The sequence below is a fragment of the Carica papaya genome, chromosome 8 (genome assembly GCF_054855325.1).
Source record: "Carica papaya isolate Zhongbai chromosome 8, ASM5485532v1, whole genome shotgun sequence".
Taxonomy (NCBI): Eukaryota; Viridiplantae; Streptophyta; class Magnoliopsida; order Brassicales; family Caricaceae; genus Carica; species Carica papaya.
This window is the reverse complement of record NC_142316.1, coordinates 14500559-14515943: the sequence shown is the minus strand read 5'-3', so window position 1 is coordinate 14515943 and position 15385 is coordinate 14500559. Positions and strand designations below refer to the sequence as shown.

Here is a 15385-nt window from a genome sequence, read left to right as displayed (position 1 = left end):
GAAGCAGAGGCATTTTAATCGATATTAGAACGATAAGGAGAGGTGTAGTGTGAACGCACAAGGAAACAAATGATGGGAGGGGGGAGGGAAGGAGAAGGAGTGTATGTATTTTCAGCACAAAATGAAACAGGTGCAATCATACCAGCACAAATGCACCTGATCCCATCAGTACTCCGAAGTTAAGTTTGCTTTGGCGAAAGTAGTACAAGGATGGGTTACCTCCTGGGAAGTTCTCGTGTTGCACCCTTTTTTTTTTGGATGGGTCATTCGACGTTACGCGCGAATGGAATTATGAACCGCTGGTTCATTCTCAAAGGTGAGTCACGGTGCCGGAGAATTTTACATGATATTAGAAGGAGAAAGAGAGATGCAGAGTGCACGCACAAGTAAACAAATTACAGGAGGGGGGATGGAACTAGAAAGAGTGTATGTATTTACAGCGCAGAATGAAAAATGAGCGATCCTACCAACACTAATGCAACGGATTCTATCAGAACTCAGCAAGTTAAGGGTGTTTGGGCGAGAGTAGTGCTAGGATGGGTGACCTCCTGCGAAGTCCTTATATTTCACCCATTTTCTTGGGAAGTCCTCGTGTTGCACCCATTTTTTTGCAGATGATTCTTTTGACGTTACGCGCGACTTGAATTATGGTCCGCAGGTTTATTCACAAATGTGAGTCGCGGCGTCGTGGCATTTTACTTGATATTAGAACGAGAACGGGAGGTGTAGTGCACACGCACAAGGAAACAAATGACGGGAGGGGGAAGAAAGGAGAAGGAATGTATGTATTTGCAGCGCGAAATGAAACAGGTGCGATCATACCAGCACTAATGCACCGGATCCCATCAGAACTCTGTAGTTAAGTGTGTTTGGGCGAGAGTAGTACTCGGATGGGCAACCTCCTGCGAAGTCCACGTGTTGCACCCATTTTTTTTCGGATGGGTCGTTCGATGTTACGCACGAATGGAATTATGAACCGCTGGTTCATTCGCAAATGTAAGTCACGGTGCCGGGGCATTTTATTTGATATTAGAACGTGAAGGAGTCATCCACAGTGCACGAACAAGGAAACAAATGATGGGAGGGAAGATGGAAGGAGAAAGAGTGTATGTATCTGCAGCGCAGAATGAAACATGAGCGATCATAACAGCACCAATGCAACGAATTCTATCAGAACTCCGCAAGTTAAGGGTGCTTGGGCGAGAGTAGTACTAGGATGGGTGACCTCTTGCGAAGTCTTTATATTTCACCCATTTTCTTGGGATGTCCTCGTGTTGTACCCATTATTTTTCAGATGGGCCGTTCGACATTACGCGCGACTAGAACTATGGTCCGCAGGTTTATTCGCAAATGTGAGTCAAGACGCAGGGGCATTTTAATTGATATTAGAACGAGAAGGAGAGGTGAAGTATGAACGCACCCGAAAACAAATGACGGGAGGGGGAAGAAAGGAGGAGTGTATGTATTTGCAGCGCAAAATGAAACAGGTGCAATCATACCAGCACTAATTCACCAGATCTCATCAGAACTCCACAAGTTAAGTGTGCTTGGGCGAGAGTAGTACTCGGATGGGTGACCTCCTGGGAAGTCCTCGTGTCCCACTAATTTTCTTTCAGAGGAGTCGTTCGACGTTACGCGCGACTAGAATTATGGTCCGCTGGTTTATAGGCAAATGTGAGTCAAGAAGCAGGGGCATTTTAATCGATATTAGAACGAGAATGAGAGGTGCAGTGTGAATGCACAAGAAAACAAATGATGGGGGGGGGAGGGAAGGAGAATGAGTGTATGTATTTTAAGCCGGAAATGAAACAGGTGCGATCATACCAGCAAAAATGCACCGGATCCCATCAGAACTCCGCAGTTAAGTGTGCTTTAGCGAAAGTAGTACAAGGATGGGTTACCTCCTGGGAAGTTCTCGTGTTGCATCCATTTTCTTTTTCAGACGGGTCATTCAAAATTACGCCCAAGTGGAACTATGCTCCGCTGGTTTATACGCAAATGTGAGTCAAGACACAGGGGCATTTTAATTGATATTAGAAAGAGAAGGAGAGGTGAAGTGTGAACGCACCATGAAACAAATGACGGGAGGGGGAAGAAAGGAGAAGGAGTGTATGTATTTGTAGCGCGAAATGAAACAGGTGTGATCATACCAGCACTAATGCACTGGATCCTATCAGAACTCTGCAGTTAAGTTTGCTTGGGCGAGAGTATTACTCGGATGGGTGACCTCCTGCGAAGTCCTCGTGTTGTACCCATTTTTTTTCGGATGGGTCGTTCGATGTTACGCGCGAATGGAATTATGAACCGCTGGTTCATTTGCAAAGGTGAGTCACGGTGCCGGGGCTTTTTACTTGATATTAGAATGAGAAGGAGAGATGCAGAGTGCATGCACAAGGAACCAAATGACGGGATGGGGGATGGAAGGAGAAAGAGTGTATGTATTTGCAGCGCAGAATGAAACATGAGCGATCATACCAGCATTAATGCAACTGATTCTATCATAACTCTGCAGTTAAGGGTGCTTGGGCGAGAGTAGTACTAGGATTGGTGACCTCCTGCGAAGTCCTTATATTTCACCCATTTTATTGGGGAGTCCTCGTGTTGCACCTATTTTTTTGCAGATGATTCTTTCGACATTACGCGCAACTTGAATTATAATCTGTTGGTTTATTCGCAAATGTGAGTCACGGCGCCGTGGCATTTTACTTGATATTAGAACGAGAACAGGAGGTGCAGTGCGCACGCACAAGGAAACAAATGACAGGAGGGGGAAGAAAGGAGAAGGAGTATATGTATTTGCAGCGCAAAATTAAATAGGTGCGATCATACCAGCACTAATGCACCGGATATCATCAGAACTCCGCAGTAAAGTGTGCTTGGGAGAGAGTAGTTCTTGGATGGGTGACCTCCTGGGAAGTCCTCGTGTCGTACAAATTTTTTTTTCAGACGGGTCGTTCGACGTTATGCGCGACTGGAACTATCGTCAACTGGTTTATATGCAAATGTGAGTCAAGAAGCAGGGGCATTTTAATCAATATTAGAACGAGAAGGAGAGGTGTAGTGTGAACGCACAAGGAAACAAATGATGGGAGGGGGGAGGGAAGGAAAAGGAGTGTATATATTTTCAGCACAAAATGAAACAGGTGCGATCATACCAGCACAAATGAACCGGATCCCATCAGTACTCCGCAGTTAAGTGTGCTTTGACGAAAGTAGTACAAGGATGAGTTACCTCATGGGAAGTTCTCGTGTTGCACCCATTTTATTTTCAGATGGATCATTCGATGTTACGTGCGACTAGAACTATGGTCCACTGGTTTATACGCAAATGTGAGTCAAGACGCAGGGGCATTTTTACTGATATTAGAACGAGAAGGAGAGGTGAAGCGTGAACGCACCAGGAAACAAATGACGGGAGGGGGAAGAAAGGAGAAGGAGTGTATTTATTTACAGCGCAAAATGAAACAGGTACGATCATACCAGCACTAATGCACAGGATCCCATCAGAACTCCGCAGTTAAGTGTGCTTGGGCGAGAGTAGTACTCGGATGGGTGACCTCCTAGGGAGTTCTGGTGTTGCACCAATTTTTTTTTTGGATGGGTCGTTCGACGTTACGCGCGAATGGAATTATGAACCGCTGGTTCATTCGCAAAGGTGAGTCAAGAAGCATGGGCATTTTAATCGATATTAGAACGAGAATGAGAGGTGCAGTGTGAACGCACAAGGAAACAAATTATGAGAGGGGGGAGGGAAGGAGAAGGAGTGTATGTATTTTCAGCACGAAATGAAACAGGTGCGATCATACCAGCACAAATGCACAGGATCCCATCAGAACTCCGCAGTTAAGTGTGCTTTGACGAAAGTAGTACAAGGATGGATTACCTCCTGGGAAGTTCTCGTGTCGCACCCATTTTTTTTTCAGATGGGTCGTTCGACTTTACGCGCGACTAGAACTATGGTCCGCTGGTTTATACGCAAATGTGAGTCAAGACGCAAGGGCATTTTAATTGATATTAGAACGAGAACAGGAGGTGAAGTTTGAACGCACCAGGAAACAAATGACGGGAGGGGGAAGAAAGGACATGGAGTGTATGTATTTGCAGCGCACAATTAAATAGGTGCGATCATACCAGCACTAATGCACCAGGTCCCATCAGAACTCCGCAGTTAAGTTTACATGAGAGTAGTACTCGGATGGGTGACCTCCTGGGAAGTCCTCGTGTCGCACTAATTTTTTTTCAGGCAGGTCTTTCGACGTTACGCGCGATTGGAACTATGCTCCGCAGGTTTATACACAAATGTGAGTCAAGAAGCAGGAGCATTTTAATCGATATTAGAACAAGAAGGAGAGGTGCAGTGTGAACGCACAGGGAAACAAATTATGGGAGGGGGGAGGAAAGGAGAAGGAGTGTATGTATTTTTAGCACGAAATGAAACAGGTGCGATCATACCAGCACAAATGCACCGGATCCAATCAGAACTCCGCAATTAAGTGTGCTTTGGCGAAAGTAGTACAAGGATGGATTAACTCTTGGGAAGTTCTCGTGTTGCACCCATTTTTTTTTCCAAATGGGTCGTTCGACTTTACGCGCGACTTGAACTATGGTCCGCTGGTTTATACGCAAATGTGAGTCAAGACGCAAGGACATTTTAATTGATATTACAACGAGAACGGGAGGTGAAGTTTGAACGCACCAGGAAACAAATGACGGGAGGGGGAAGAAAGGACATGGAGTGTATGTATTTGCATCGCGCAATTAAACAGGTGCGATCATACCAGCACTAATGCACCAGATCCCATCAGAACTTCGCAGTTAAGTTTGCTTGGGTGAGAGTAGTATTCGGATGGGTGACCTCCTGGGAAGTCCTCGTGTCGCACTAATTTTTTTTCAGACGGGTCGTTCGACGTTACATGCGACTGGAACTATGCTCCGCTGGTTTATACACAAATGTGAGTCAAGAAGCAGGAGCATTTTAATCGATATTAGAACGAGAAGGAGAGGTGCAGTGTAAATGCACAAGGAAACAAATTATGGGAAGGGGGAGGGAAGGAGAAGAAGTGTATGTATTTTCAGCACGAAATGAAACAGGTGCGATCATACCAGCACAAATGCACCGGATTCTATCAAAACTCCCCAAGTTAAGGTTGCTTGGGCGAGAGTAGTACTAGGATGGGTGACCTCCTGCGAAGTCCATACATTTCACCCATTTTCTTGGGAAGTTCTCGTGTTGCAGCCATTTTTTTGTAGATGATTCTTTCGACGTTGCGCGCGACTTGAATTATGATTCGCAGGTTTATTCGCAAATGTGAGTCACCGCGCCGTGGCATTTTACTTGATATTCGAACGAAAACGGGAGGTGCAGTGCGCACGCACAAGGAAACAAATGACGGGAGGGGGAAGAAAGGAGAAGGACTGTATGTATTTGTAGCGCGAAATTAAACAGGTGCGATCATACCAGTACTAAAGTACCGGATCCCATCAAAACTCCACAGTTAAGTGTGCTTGGGCGAGAGTAGTACTCGGATGGGTGACCTCCTGCGAAGTCCTCATGTTGCACCCATTCTTTTTCGGATGTGTCGTTCGATGATACGCGCAAATGGAATTATGAACCACTGGTTCATTCGCAAAGGTAAGTCACGGTGTCGGGGCATTTTACTTGATATTAGAACGAGAAAGAGAGATGCAGAGTGCACGCACAAGGAAATAAATGACGGCAGGTGGGATGGAAGGAGAAAGAGTGTATGTATTTGCAGCGCAGAATGAAACATGAGCAATCATACCTGGACTAATACAACGGATTCTACCAGAACTGCGCAGTTAAGGGTGCTTGGGCGAGAGTAGTACTAGGATGGGTGACCTCCTGCGAAGTCCTTATATTTCACCCATTTTCTTGGGAATTCCTCGTGTTGCACCCATTTTTTTGCAGATGATTCTTTCGACGTTACACGCGACTTTAATTATGGTCGGTAGGTTTATTCGCAAATGTGAGTCACGGCGCCGTTGAATTTTACTTGATATTAGAACGAGAACGGGAGGTGCAGTGCGCACGCAAAAGGAAACAAATGACGGGATGGGGAAGAAATGATAAGGAGTGTATGTATTTGCAGTGCTAAATGAAACAGGTATGATCATACCAGCACTAATCCACCGGATCCCATCAGAACTCCATAGTTAAGTGTGCTTGGGCGAGAGTAGTACTCAGATTATTGACCTCCTGGGAAGTCCTCTTGTTGCACCCATTTTTTTTCGGATGGATCGTTCGATGTTACATGCGAATGGAATAATGAACCGCTAGTTCATTAGTAAAGGTGAGCCACGATGCCGGGGCATTTTACTTCATATTAGAACAAGAAAAAGAGATTCAGAGCGCACGCAAAAGGAAACAAATGACGGGAGGCGGGATGGAAGGAGAAAGAGTGTATGTATTTACAGCGCAGAATGAAACATGAGCGATCATACCTGCACTAATGCAACGGATTCTATCAGAACTCCGCAGTTAAGGGTGTTTGGGCAAGAGTAGTACTAGGATGGGTGACCTCCTGCGAAATCCTTATATTTCACCCATTTTATTGGGAAGTCCTCGTGTTGCACCCATTTTTTTGCAGATGATTCTTTCGACGTTACACGCGACTTTACTTATGGTCCGCAGGTTTATTCGCAAATTTGAGTCACGATGCCGTAGAATTTTACTTGATATTAGAACGAGAACGGGAGATGCAGTGCGCAAGCACAAGGAAACAAATGAAGGGAGGTGGAAGAAATGATAAGGAGTGTATGTATTTGCAGCGCCAAATGAAATAGGTGCGATCAAACCAGCACTAATGCACCGGATCCCATCAGAACTCTGTAGTTAAATGTGCTTGGGGGAGAGTAGTACTCGGATGGGTGACCTCCTGGGAAGTCCTCGTGTTGCACCCATTTTTTCTCGGATGGGTCGCTCGACATTACGCGCGAATGGAATTATGAACCGCTGGTTCGTTTGCAAAGGTGGGTCACGGTGCCGAGGCATTTTACTTGATATTAGAACGAGAATGAGAGATGCAGAGTGCACGCAAAAGGAAACAAATGACGGAAGGGGGGATGGAATGAGAAAGAGTGTATGTATTTGCAGCGGAGAATGAAGCATGAGCGATCATACCAGCACTAATGCAACGGATTCTATCAGAACTCCACAAGTTTAGGGTGCTTGGGCGAGAGTAGTATTAGGATGGGTGACCTCCTACGAAGTCCTTATATTTCACCTATTTTTTTGGGAAGTCCTCGTCTTGCACCAATTTTTTTGCAGATGATTCTTTCGACGTTACGCGCGACTTGAATTATGGTCCGCAGGTTTATTTTGCAAATGTGAGTCATGGCGCTGTGGCATTTTACTTGATATTTGAACGAGAACGGGAGGTGCAGTGCGCACGAACAAGGAAACAAATGATGGGAGGGGGAAGAAAGGAGAATGAGTATATGTATTTGCAACACGAAATGAAACAGGTGCGATCATACCAGCACAAATGAACCGGATCCCATTAGAACTCCGCAGTTAAGTGTGCTTTGGCGAAAGTAATACAAGGATGGGTTACCTCCTGAGAAGTTCTCGTGTTGCACCCATTTTTTTTTCAGATGGGTTGTTCGACGTTACGCGCGGCTGGAACTATGGTCCGCTAGTTTATACGCAAATGTGAGTCAAGACGCAGGGGCATTTTAATTGATATTAGAATAAGAAGGAGAGGTGAAGAGTGAACGCACTAGGAAACAAATGATGGGAGGGAGAAGAAAGGAGAAGGAGTGTATGTATTTGCAGCGCAAAATGAAAAAGGTGCGATCATACCAGCATTAATGCACTGAATCCCATCAGAACTCCGCAGTTAAGTGTGCTTGGGTGAGAATAGTACTTGGATGGGTGACCTCCTGGGAAGTTCTCGTGTTGCACTCATTTTTTTATCCGATGGGTCGTTCGACGTTACGCGCGAATAGAATTATGAACCGCTGGTTCATTCACAAAGGTGAGTCACGGTGCCAGAAAATTTTACTTGATATTAGAACGAGAAGGAGTGATGCAGAGTGCACGAACAAGGAAACAAATGACGGGAGGGGGGATGAAAGGAGAAAGAGTGTATGTATTTGCAGCGCTTAATTAAACATGAGCGATCATAACAGCACTAATGCAACGGATTCTATCATAACTATGCAAGTTAATGGTGCTTGGGCGAGAGTAGTACTAGGATGGGTGACCTCCTGCGAAATCCTTATATTTTACCCATTTTCTTGGGAAATCCTCGTGTTGCACCCATTTTCTTTCTTCAGATGGGCCATTCGAAGTTACGCGCGAATGGAACTATGGTCCGCTGGTTTGTACGAAAATGTGAGTCAAGACACAGGGGCATTTTAATTGATATTAGAACGAGAAAGATAGGTGAAGTGTAACGCAACAGGGAACAAATGACGGGAGGGGGAAGAAAGGAGAAGGAGTGTATGTATTTGCAGCGCGAAATGAAACAGGTGCGATCTAACTAGCACTAATGCACCGGATCCCATCAGAACTCCGCAGTTAAGTGTGCTTGGGCGAGAGTAGTACTCGGATGGGTGATCTCCTGGGAAGTCCTCATGTTGCACACATTTTTTTTTTCGATGGGTCGTTCGACGTTACGCGCGAATGGAATTATGAACTGCTAGTTCATTCGCAAAGGTGAGTCACAGTGCCGGGGCATCTTACTTGATATTAGATCGAGAAGGAGTGATGCAGAGTGCACGCACAAGGAACCAAATGATGGGAGGGGGGATGGAAGGAGAACGAGTGTATGTATTTGCAGCGCATAATGAAACATGAGCGATCACACCAGCACTAATTCAATGGATTCTATCAGAACTCCGCAGTTAAGTGTGCTTGGGTGAGAGTAGTACTCGGATGGGTGACCTCCTACGGAGTTCTCGTGTTGCACCAATTTTTTTTTCGGATGGGTCGTTCGACATTACGCGCGAATGGAATTATGAACCGCTGGTTCATTCGCAAAGGTGAGTCAAGAAGCATGGGCATTTTAATCGATATTAGAACGAGAAGGAGAGGTGCAGTGTGAACGCACAAGGAAACAAATGATGGGAGGGGGGAGAGATATGTATTTGCAGTGCCAAATAAAACAGGTGCGATCATACCAGCACTAATGTACCGGATCCCATCAGAACTCCGTAGTTAAGTGTGCTTGGGCGAGAGTAGTACTCAGATTGTTAACCTCCTAGGAAGTCCTCTTGTTGCACCCATTTTTTTTCGGATGGGTCGTTCGACGTTACGCACGAATAGAATTATGAACTGCTAGTTCATTAGTAAAGGTGAGTCACGGTGTTAGGGCATTTTACTTGATATTAGAACAAGAAAAAGAGATGCAGAGCACACGCACAAGGAAACAAATTACGGGAGGTGGGATGGAAGGAGAAAGAGTGTATGTATTTGCAGCGCAGAATGAAATATGAGCGATCATACCTGCACTAATGCAACGGATTCTATCAGAACTCCGCAGTTAAGGGTGCTTGGGCAAGAGTAGTACTAGGATGGGTGACCTCCTGCGAAGTCCTTATATTTCACCCATTTTCTTGGGAAGTCCTTGTGTTGCACCTAGTTTTTTGCAGATGATTATTTCGACGTTACACGCGACTTTAATTATGGTCCGCAGGTTTATTCGCAAATGTGAGTCACGGTGCCATGGAATTTAACTTGATATTAGAACGAGAACGGGAGGTGCAGTGCGCACGCACAAGGAAACAAATGAAGGGAGGTGGAAGAAATGATAAGGAGTGTATATATTTGCAGCGCCAAATGAAACAGGTGCAATCATACAAGCAATAATGCACCGGATCCAATCAGAACTCTGTAGTTAAATGTGCTTGGGGGAGAGTAGTACTCGGATGGGTGACCTCTTGGGATGTCCTCGTGTTGCACCCATTTTTTCTCGGATGGGTCGCTCGACATTACGCGTGAATGAAATTATGAACCGCTGGTTCATTAGGAAAGGTGGGTCACGGTGCCAGGGCATTTTACTTGATATTAGATCGAGAAGGAGAGATGCAGAGTGCACGCACAAGGAAACAAATGACGGGAGGGGGGATGGAATGAGAAAGAGTGTATGTATTTGCAGTGCAGAATGAAGCATGAGCGATCATACCAGCACTAATGCAACGGATTCTATCAGAACTTCGCAAGTTAAGGGTGCTTGGGTGAGACTAGTACTAGGATGGGTGACCTCCTGCGAAGTCCTTATATTTCACCTATTTTTTTGGGAAGTCCTCGTCTTGCACCAATTTTTTTGCAGATGATTCTTTCGACGTTACGCGCGACTTGAATTATGGTCCGCAGGTTTATTCGCAAATGTGAGTCACGGCGCCGTGGCATTTTACATGATATTTGAACGAGAACGGGAGGTGCAGTGTGCACGAACAAGAAAACTGACGGGAGGGGGAAGAAAGGAGAAGGAGTATCTGTATTTGCAGCACGAAATGAAACAGGTGCGATCATACAAGCACAAATGCACCGGATCCCATTAGAACTCCGCAGTTAAGTGTGCTTTGGCGAAAGTAGTACAAGGATGGATTACCTCCTGGGAAGTTCTCGTGTTGCACCCACTTTTTTTTCAGATGGGTCGTTCGACGTTATGCGCGACTGGAACTATGGTCCACTGGTTTATACGCAAATGTGAGTCAAGATGCAGGGGCATTTTAATTGATATTAGAATAAGAAGGAGAGGTGAAGTGTGAACGCACCAGGAAACAAATGATGGGAGGGAGAAGAAAGGAGAAGGAGTGTATGTATTTGCAGCGCGAAATGAAAAAGGTGCGATCATATCAGCACTAATGCACTGGATCCCATCAGAACTCCGCAGTTAAGTGTGTTTGGGCGAGAATAGTACTCGGATGGGTGACCTCCTTGGAAGTTCTCGTGTTGCACCCATTTTTTTTCGGATGGGTCGTTCGATGTTACGCGGGAATGGAATTATGAACTGCTGGTTCATTCGCAAAGGTGAGTCACGGTGCCGGAAAATTTTACTTGATATTAGAACGAGAAGGAGTGATGCAGAGTGCACGCACAAGGAAATTAATGACAGGAAGGGAGATGAAAGGAGAAAGAGTGTATGTATTTGCAACGCAGAATTAAACATGAGCGATCATACCAGCACTAATGCAACGGATTTTATCAGAACTCCGCAAGTTAAGGGTACTTGGGCGAGAGTAGTACTAGGATGGGTGACCTCCTGCGAAGTCCTTATATTTTACCCATTTTCTTGGGAAATCCTCGTGTTGCACCCATTTTCTTTCTTCAGATGGGTCGTTCGAAGTTACGCGCGAATGGAACTATGGTCCGCTGGTTTGTACGAAAATGTGAGTCAAGACACAGGGGCATTTTAATTGATATTATAATGAGAAAGAGAGGTGAAGTGTGAACGCAACAGGGAACAAATGACGGGATGGGGAAGAAAGGAGAAGGAGTGTATGTATTTGCAGCTCGAAATGAAACATGAGCGATCATACTAGCACTAATGCAACGGATTCTATCAGAACTCCGCGGTTAAGGGTGCTTGGGCAAGAGTAGTACTAGGATGGGTGACATCTTGCGAAGTCCTTATATTTCACCAATTTTCTTGGGAAGTACTCGTGTTGCACCCATTTTTTTGCAGATGATTCTTTCGATGTTACGCACGACTTAAATTATGGAACGCAGGTTTATTCGCAAATGTGAGTCACGGCGCCGGGGCATTTTACTTGATATTAGAACGAGAACAGGAGGTGCAATGCGCACGCACAAGGAAACAAATGACAGGAGGGGGAAGAAAAGAGAAGGATTTTATGTATTTGCCGCGAGAAATTAAGTAGGTGCGATCATACCAGCACTAATGCACCGGATCCCATCAGAACTCCACAGTTAAGTGTGCTTGGGCGAGAGTAGTACTCGGATGGGTGGCCTCTTGAGAAGTCCTCGTGTTGCACAAATTTTTTTTCAGACAGGTCGTTCGACGTTACGCGCGACTGGTACTAGGGTCTGCTGGTTTATACGCAAATGTGAGTCAAGAAGCTGGGGCATTTTAATCGATATTATAACGAGAAGGAGAGGTGCAGTGTGAACGCACAAGGAATCAAATGATGGGAGGGGGAGGGAAGGAGAAGGAGTGTATATATTTTAGGCACGAAATAAAACAGGTGCGATCATACCAGCACTAATGCAACGGATTCTATCAGAACTCCGCAGGTAAGGGTACTTGGGCGAGAGTAGTACTAGGATGGGTTACCTCCTGCGAAGTTCTTATATTGCACCCATTTTTTTTTTCGGATGGGTCGTTCGACGTTACGCGCGACTGGAACTATTTTTCGCTGGTTTATACGGAAATGTGAGTCAAGAAGAAGGGGCATTATCGATATTAGAACGAGAAGGAGAGCTGCGGTGTAAACGCACAAGGAAACAAATGACGGGAAGGGGAAGAAAGGAGAAGGAGTGTATGTATTTGCAGTGCGAAATTAAACAAGTGTGATCATACCAGCACTAATGCACCGAATCCCATCAGAACTCCGCAGTTTAGTGTGCTTGGGCGAGAGTAGTACTCGGATGAGTGACCTCCTGGGAAGTCCTCGTGTTGCACCCATTTTTTATTGGCTGGGTTGTTCGACGTTACGCGCGAATGGAATTATGAACCGCTGATTCATTCACAAAGGTGAGTCACTGTGCCGGGGCATTTTACTTTATATTAGAACGAGAAGGAGAGATGCAGAGTGCTAGCACAAAGAAACAAATGACAGGAGGAGGGATGGAAGGAGAAAGAGTGTATGTATTTGCAGCGCAGAATGAAACATGAGCGATCATACTAGAACTAATGCAACGGATTCTATCAGAACTCCACAAGTTAAGGGTGCTTGGGCGAGAGTAGTACTACGATGGCTGACCTCCTGCGGAGTCCTTATATTTCGCCCATTTTCTTGGGAAGTCCTAGTATTGCATCCATTATTTTGCAGATGATTCTTTCGATGTTACGTGCGACTTGAACATTGATCCGCAGGTTTATATACAAATGTGAGTCAAGGCGCCGTGGCAATTTACTTTATATTTGAACGAGAACGGGAGGTGCAGTGCGCACGCACAAGGAAACAAATGACGGGAGGGGGAAGAAAGGAGAAGGAGTGAATGTATTTGCAGCACGAAATTAATAAGGTGCGATCATACCAGCAATAATGCACAGTATCCCATCAGAACTCCGAAGTTAAGTGTGCTTGGGCGAGAGTAGTACTCAGATGGGTGACCTCCTGGGAAGTCCTCGTGTTGCACCCATTTTTTTTTCTAATGGGTTGTTCGACGTTATGCGCGAATTGAATTATGAACCGCTGGTTCATTCGCAGAGGTGAGTCACGGTGCCGGGGCATTTTACTTGATATTAGAACTAGAAGGAGAGATGCAGAGTGCACGCACAAGGAAACAAATGACGGGAGGGGGGATGGAAAGAGAAAGAGTGTACGTATTTGCAGCGCAGAATGAAACATGAGCGATCATACCAGCACTAATGCAACAGATTCTATCAGAACTCGGCAAGTTGAGGGTGCTTGGGTGAGAGTAGTACTAGGATGGGTGACCTCCTGCGAAGTCCTTATATTTCACCAATTTTCTTGGGAAGTCCTCGTGTTGCACCCATTTTTTTGTAGATAATTCTTTCGATGTTACACGTGACTTGAATTATGGTCCGCAAGTTTATTCGCAAATGTTAGTCACGGCGTCGTGACATTTTACTTGAAATTTGAACGAGAACGAGAGGTGTAGTGCGCACGCACAAGGAAAAAAATGGTTGGAGGGGGAAGAAAGGAGAAGGAGTATATGTATTTGCAGTGCGAAATTAAACTGGTGCAATCATACAAGCACTAATGCACCGGATCCCATCACAACTCCGGAGTTAAGTGTTCTTGGGCGAGACTAGTACTCGGATGGGTGACCTCCTGGGAAGTCCTCGTGTCTCACCAATTTTTTTTCAGTCGGGTCGTTCGACGTTACGCGCGACTAGAACTATGGTCCGCTTGTTTATACCCAAATGTGAGTCAAGAAGCAGGAGCATTTTAATCGATATTAGAACGATAAGGAGAGGTGTAGTGTGAACGCACAAGGAAACAAATTATGGGAGGGTGGAGGGAAGGAGAAAGAGTGTATGTATTTTCAGCACGAAATGAAACAGGTGCGATCATACGATAACAACTGCACTGGATCCCATCAGAACTCCGCAGTTAAGTGTGCTTGGGCGAGAGTCGTACTCAGATGGATGACCTCCTAGGAAGTCCTCGTGTAGCACCATTTTTTTTCGGATGGGTCATTCGACGTTACGCGTGTATTGAATTATGAACCGCTGGTTCATTCGCAGAGATGAGTTATGGTGCCGGGGCATTTTACTTGATATTAGAACGAGAAATAGAGGTGAAGTGTGAACGCAACAGGGAACAAATGACGGGATGGGGAAGAAAGGAGAAGGAGTGTATGTATTTGCAGCGCGAAATGAAACATGAGCAATCATACCAGCACTAATGCAACAGATTCTATCAAAACTCCGCGGTTAAGGGTGCTTGGGCGAGAGTAGTACTAGGATGGGTGACCTCCTGCGAAGTCCTTATATTTCACCCATTTTCTTAGGAAGTCCTCGTGTTGCACCCATTTTTTTGCAGATGATTCTTTCGACGTTCCGCGCGACTTGAATTATGATCCCCAGGTTTATTCGCAAATGTGAGTCACGGCGCCGTGACATTTTACTTGATATATGAGTCAAGAAGAATGAGCATTTTAATCGATATTAGAACGAGAATGAGAGGTGCAGTGTGAACGCACAGGGAAACAAATTATGGGAGGGGGGAGCGAAGGAGAAGGAGTGTATGTATTTTCAGCACAAAATAAAACAAGTGCGATCATACCAGCACAAATGCCCCGGATCCCATCAGAACTCCGCACTTAAGTGTGCTTTGGCAAAAGTAGTACAAGGATGGGTTACCTCCTGAAAAGTTCTCGTGTTGCACCTATTTTTTTTTCAGATGGGTCGTTCGACGTTACGCGCGACTGGAACTATGGTCCGCTGGTTTATACGCAAATGTGAGTTAAGACGCAAGGGCATTTTAATTGATATTAGAGCGAGAAGGAGAGATAAAGTGTGAACGCACCAGGAAACAAATGACGGGAGGGGGAAGAAAGGAGAATGAGTGAATGTATTTGTAGCGTGGAATTAAGCAGGTGCGATCATACTAGCACTAATGCACCGGATCCCATTAGAACTCCGCAGTTAAGTGTGCTTGGGCGAGAGTAGTACTCGGATGGGTGACCTCCTGGGAAGTTCTCGAGTTGCACCCAATTTTTTCCGAATGGGTCGTTCGACGTTGCGCACGAATCGAATTATGA

The 15385-nt window shown here is 45.4% G+C and overlaps 1 non-coding gene and 29 pseudogenes across 1 annotated transcript; all 30 read left to right on the top strand.

The window, feature by feature from the left end:
* Positions 1 to 128: 128 nt before the first annotated feature.
* Positions 129 to 247, top strand: LOC148242205 (5S ribosomal RNA; annotated as a pseudogene).
* A 561-nt stretch (positions 248 to 808) lies between these two features.
* On the top strand, positions 809 to 927 carry LOC148242204 (5S ribosomal RNA; annotated as a pseudogene).
* Positions 928 to 1485: 558 nt separating this feature from the next.
* Positions 1486 to 1605, top strand: LOC148242203 (5S ribosomal RNA; annotated as a pseudogene).
* Positions 1606 to 1810: 205 nt separating this feature from the next.
* LOC148242202 (5S ribosomal RNA) lies at positions 1811 to 1929 on the top strand (annotated as a pseudogene).
* Positions 1930 to 2136: 207 nt separating this feature from the next.
* Positions 2137 to 2255, top strand: LOC148242201 (5S ribosomal RNA; annotated as a pseudogene).
* Positions 2256 to 2815: 560 nt separating this feature from the next.
* On the top strand, positions 2816 to 2934 carry LOC148242200 (5S ribosomal RNA; annotated as a pseudogene).
* Positions 2935 to 3141: 207 nt separating this feature from the next.
* LOC148242199 (5S ribosomal RNA) lies at positions 3142 to 3260 on the top strand (annotated as a pseudogene).
* A 206-nt stretch (positions 3261 to 3466) lies between these two features.
* Positions 3467 to 3585, top strand: LOC148242198 (5S ribosomal RNA; annotated as a pseudogene).
* Positions 3586 to 3792: 207 nt separating this feature from the next.
* On the top strand, positions 3793 to 3911 carry LOC148242197 (5S ribosomal RNA; annotated as a pseudogene).
* A 527-nt stretch (positions 3912 to 4438) lies between these two features.
* On the top strand, positions 4439 to 4557 carry LOC148242196 (5S ribosomal RNA; annotated as a pseudogene).
* A 207-nt stretch (positions 4558 to 4764) lies between these two features.
* LOC148242195 (5S ribosomal RNA) lies at positions 4765 to 4883 on the top strand (annotated as a pseudogene).
* A 561-nt stretch (positions 4884 to 5444) lies between these two features.
* LOC148242194 (5S ribosomal RNA) lies at positions 5445 to 5563 on the top strand (annotated as a pseudogene).
* Positions 5564 to 6448: 885 nt separating this feature from the next.
* Positions 6449 to 6569, top strand: LOC148242193 (5S ribosomal RNA; annotated as a pseudogene).
* A 233-nt stretch (positions 6570 to 6802) lies between these two features.
* LOC148242192 (5S ribosomal RNA) lies at positions 6803 to 6921 on the top strand (annotated as a pseudogene).
* A 562-nt stretch (positions 6922 to 7483) lies between these two features.
* On the top strand, positions 7484 to 7602 carry LOC148242191 (5S ribosomal RNA; annotated as a pseudogene).
* Positions 7603 to 7808: 206 nt separating this feature from the next.
* Positions 7809 to 7927, top strand: LOC148242190 (5S ribosomal RNA; annotated as a pseudogene).
* Positions 7928 to 8491: 564 nt separating this feature from the next.
* On the top strand, positions 8492 to 8610 carry LOC148242189 (5S ribosomal RNA; annotated as a pseudogene).
* Positions 8611 to 9130: 520 nt separating this feature from the next.
* On the top strand, positions 9131 to 9249 carry LOC148242188 (5S ribosomal RNA; annotated as a pseudogene).
* Positions 9250 to 9455: 206 nt separating this feature from the next.
* Positions 9456 to 9576, top strand: LOC148242187 (5S ribosomal RNA; annotated as a pseudogene).
* A 233-nt stretch (positions 9577 to 9809) lies between these two features.
* LOC148242186 (5S ribosomal RNA) lies at positions 9810 to 9928 on the top strand (annotated as a pseudogene).
* Positions 9929 to 10486: 558 nt separating this feature from the next.
* Positions 10487 to 10605, top strand: LOC148242185 (5S ribosomal RNA; annotated as a pseudogene).
* A 206-nt stretch (positions 10606 to 10811) lies between these two features.
* LOC148242184 (5S ribosomal RNA) lies at positions 10812 to 10930 on the top strand (annotated as a pseudogene).
* Positions 10931 to 11848: 918 nt separating this feature from the next.
* LOC148242183 (5S ribosomal RNA) lies at positions 11849 to 11967 on the top strand (annotated as a pseudogene).
* Positions 11968 to 12172: 205 nt separating this feature from the next.
* Positions 12173 to 12291, top strand: LOC148242182 (5S ribosomal RNA; annotated as a pseudogene).
* A 204-nt stretch (positions 12292 to 12495) lies between these two features.
* LOC148242181 (5S ribosomal RNA) lies at positions 12496 to 12614 on the top strand (annotated as a pseudogene).
* A 561-nt stretch (positions 12615 to 13175) lies between these two features.
* On the top strand, positions 13176 to 13294 carry LOC148242180 (5S ribosomal RNA; annotated as a pseudogene).
* A 562-nt stretch (positions 13295 to 13856) lies between these two features.
* On the top strand, positions 13857 to 13975 carry LOC148242179 (5S ribosomal RNA; annotated as a pseudogene).
* A 206-nt stretch (positions 13976 to 14181) lies between these two features.
* LOC148242178 (5S ribosomal RNA) lies at positions 14182 to 14300 on the top strand (annotated as a pseudogene).
* Positions 14301 to 14893: 593 nt separating this feature from the next.
* On the top strand, positions 14894 to 15012 carry LOC148242177 (5S ribosomal RNA; annotated as a pseudogene).
* A 206-nt stretch (positions 15013 to 15218) lies between these two features.
* LOC148242176 (5S ribosomal RNA) lies at positions 15219 to 15337 on the top strand. Its single transcript, XR_015815080.1, has one exon. It is a non-coding gene; the product is annotated as a 5S ribosomal RNA (ribosomal RNA).
* Positions 15338 to 15385: the final 48 nt, after the last annotated feature.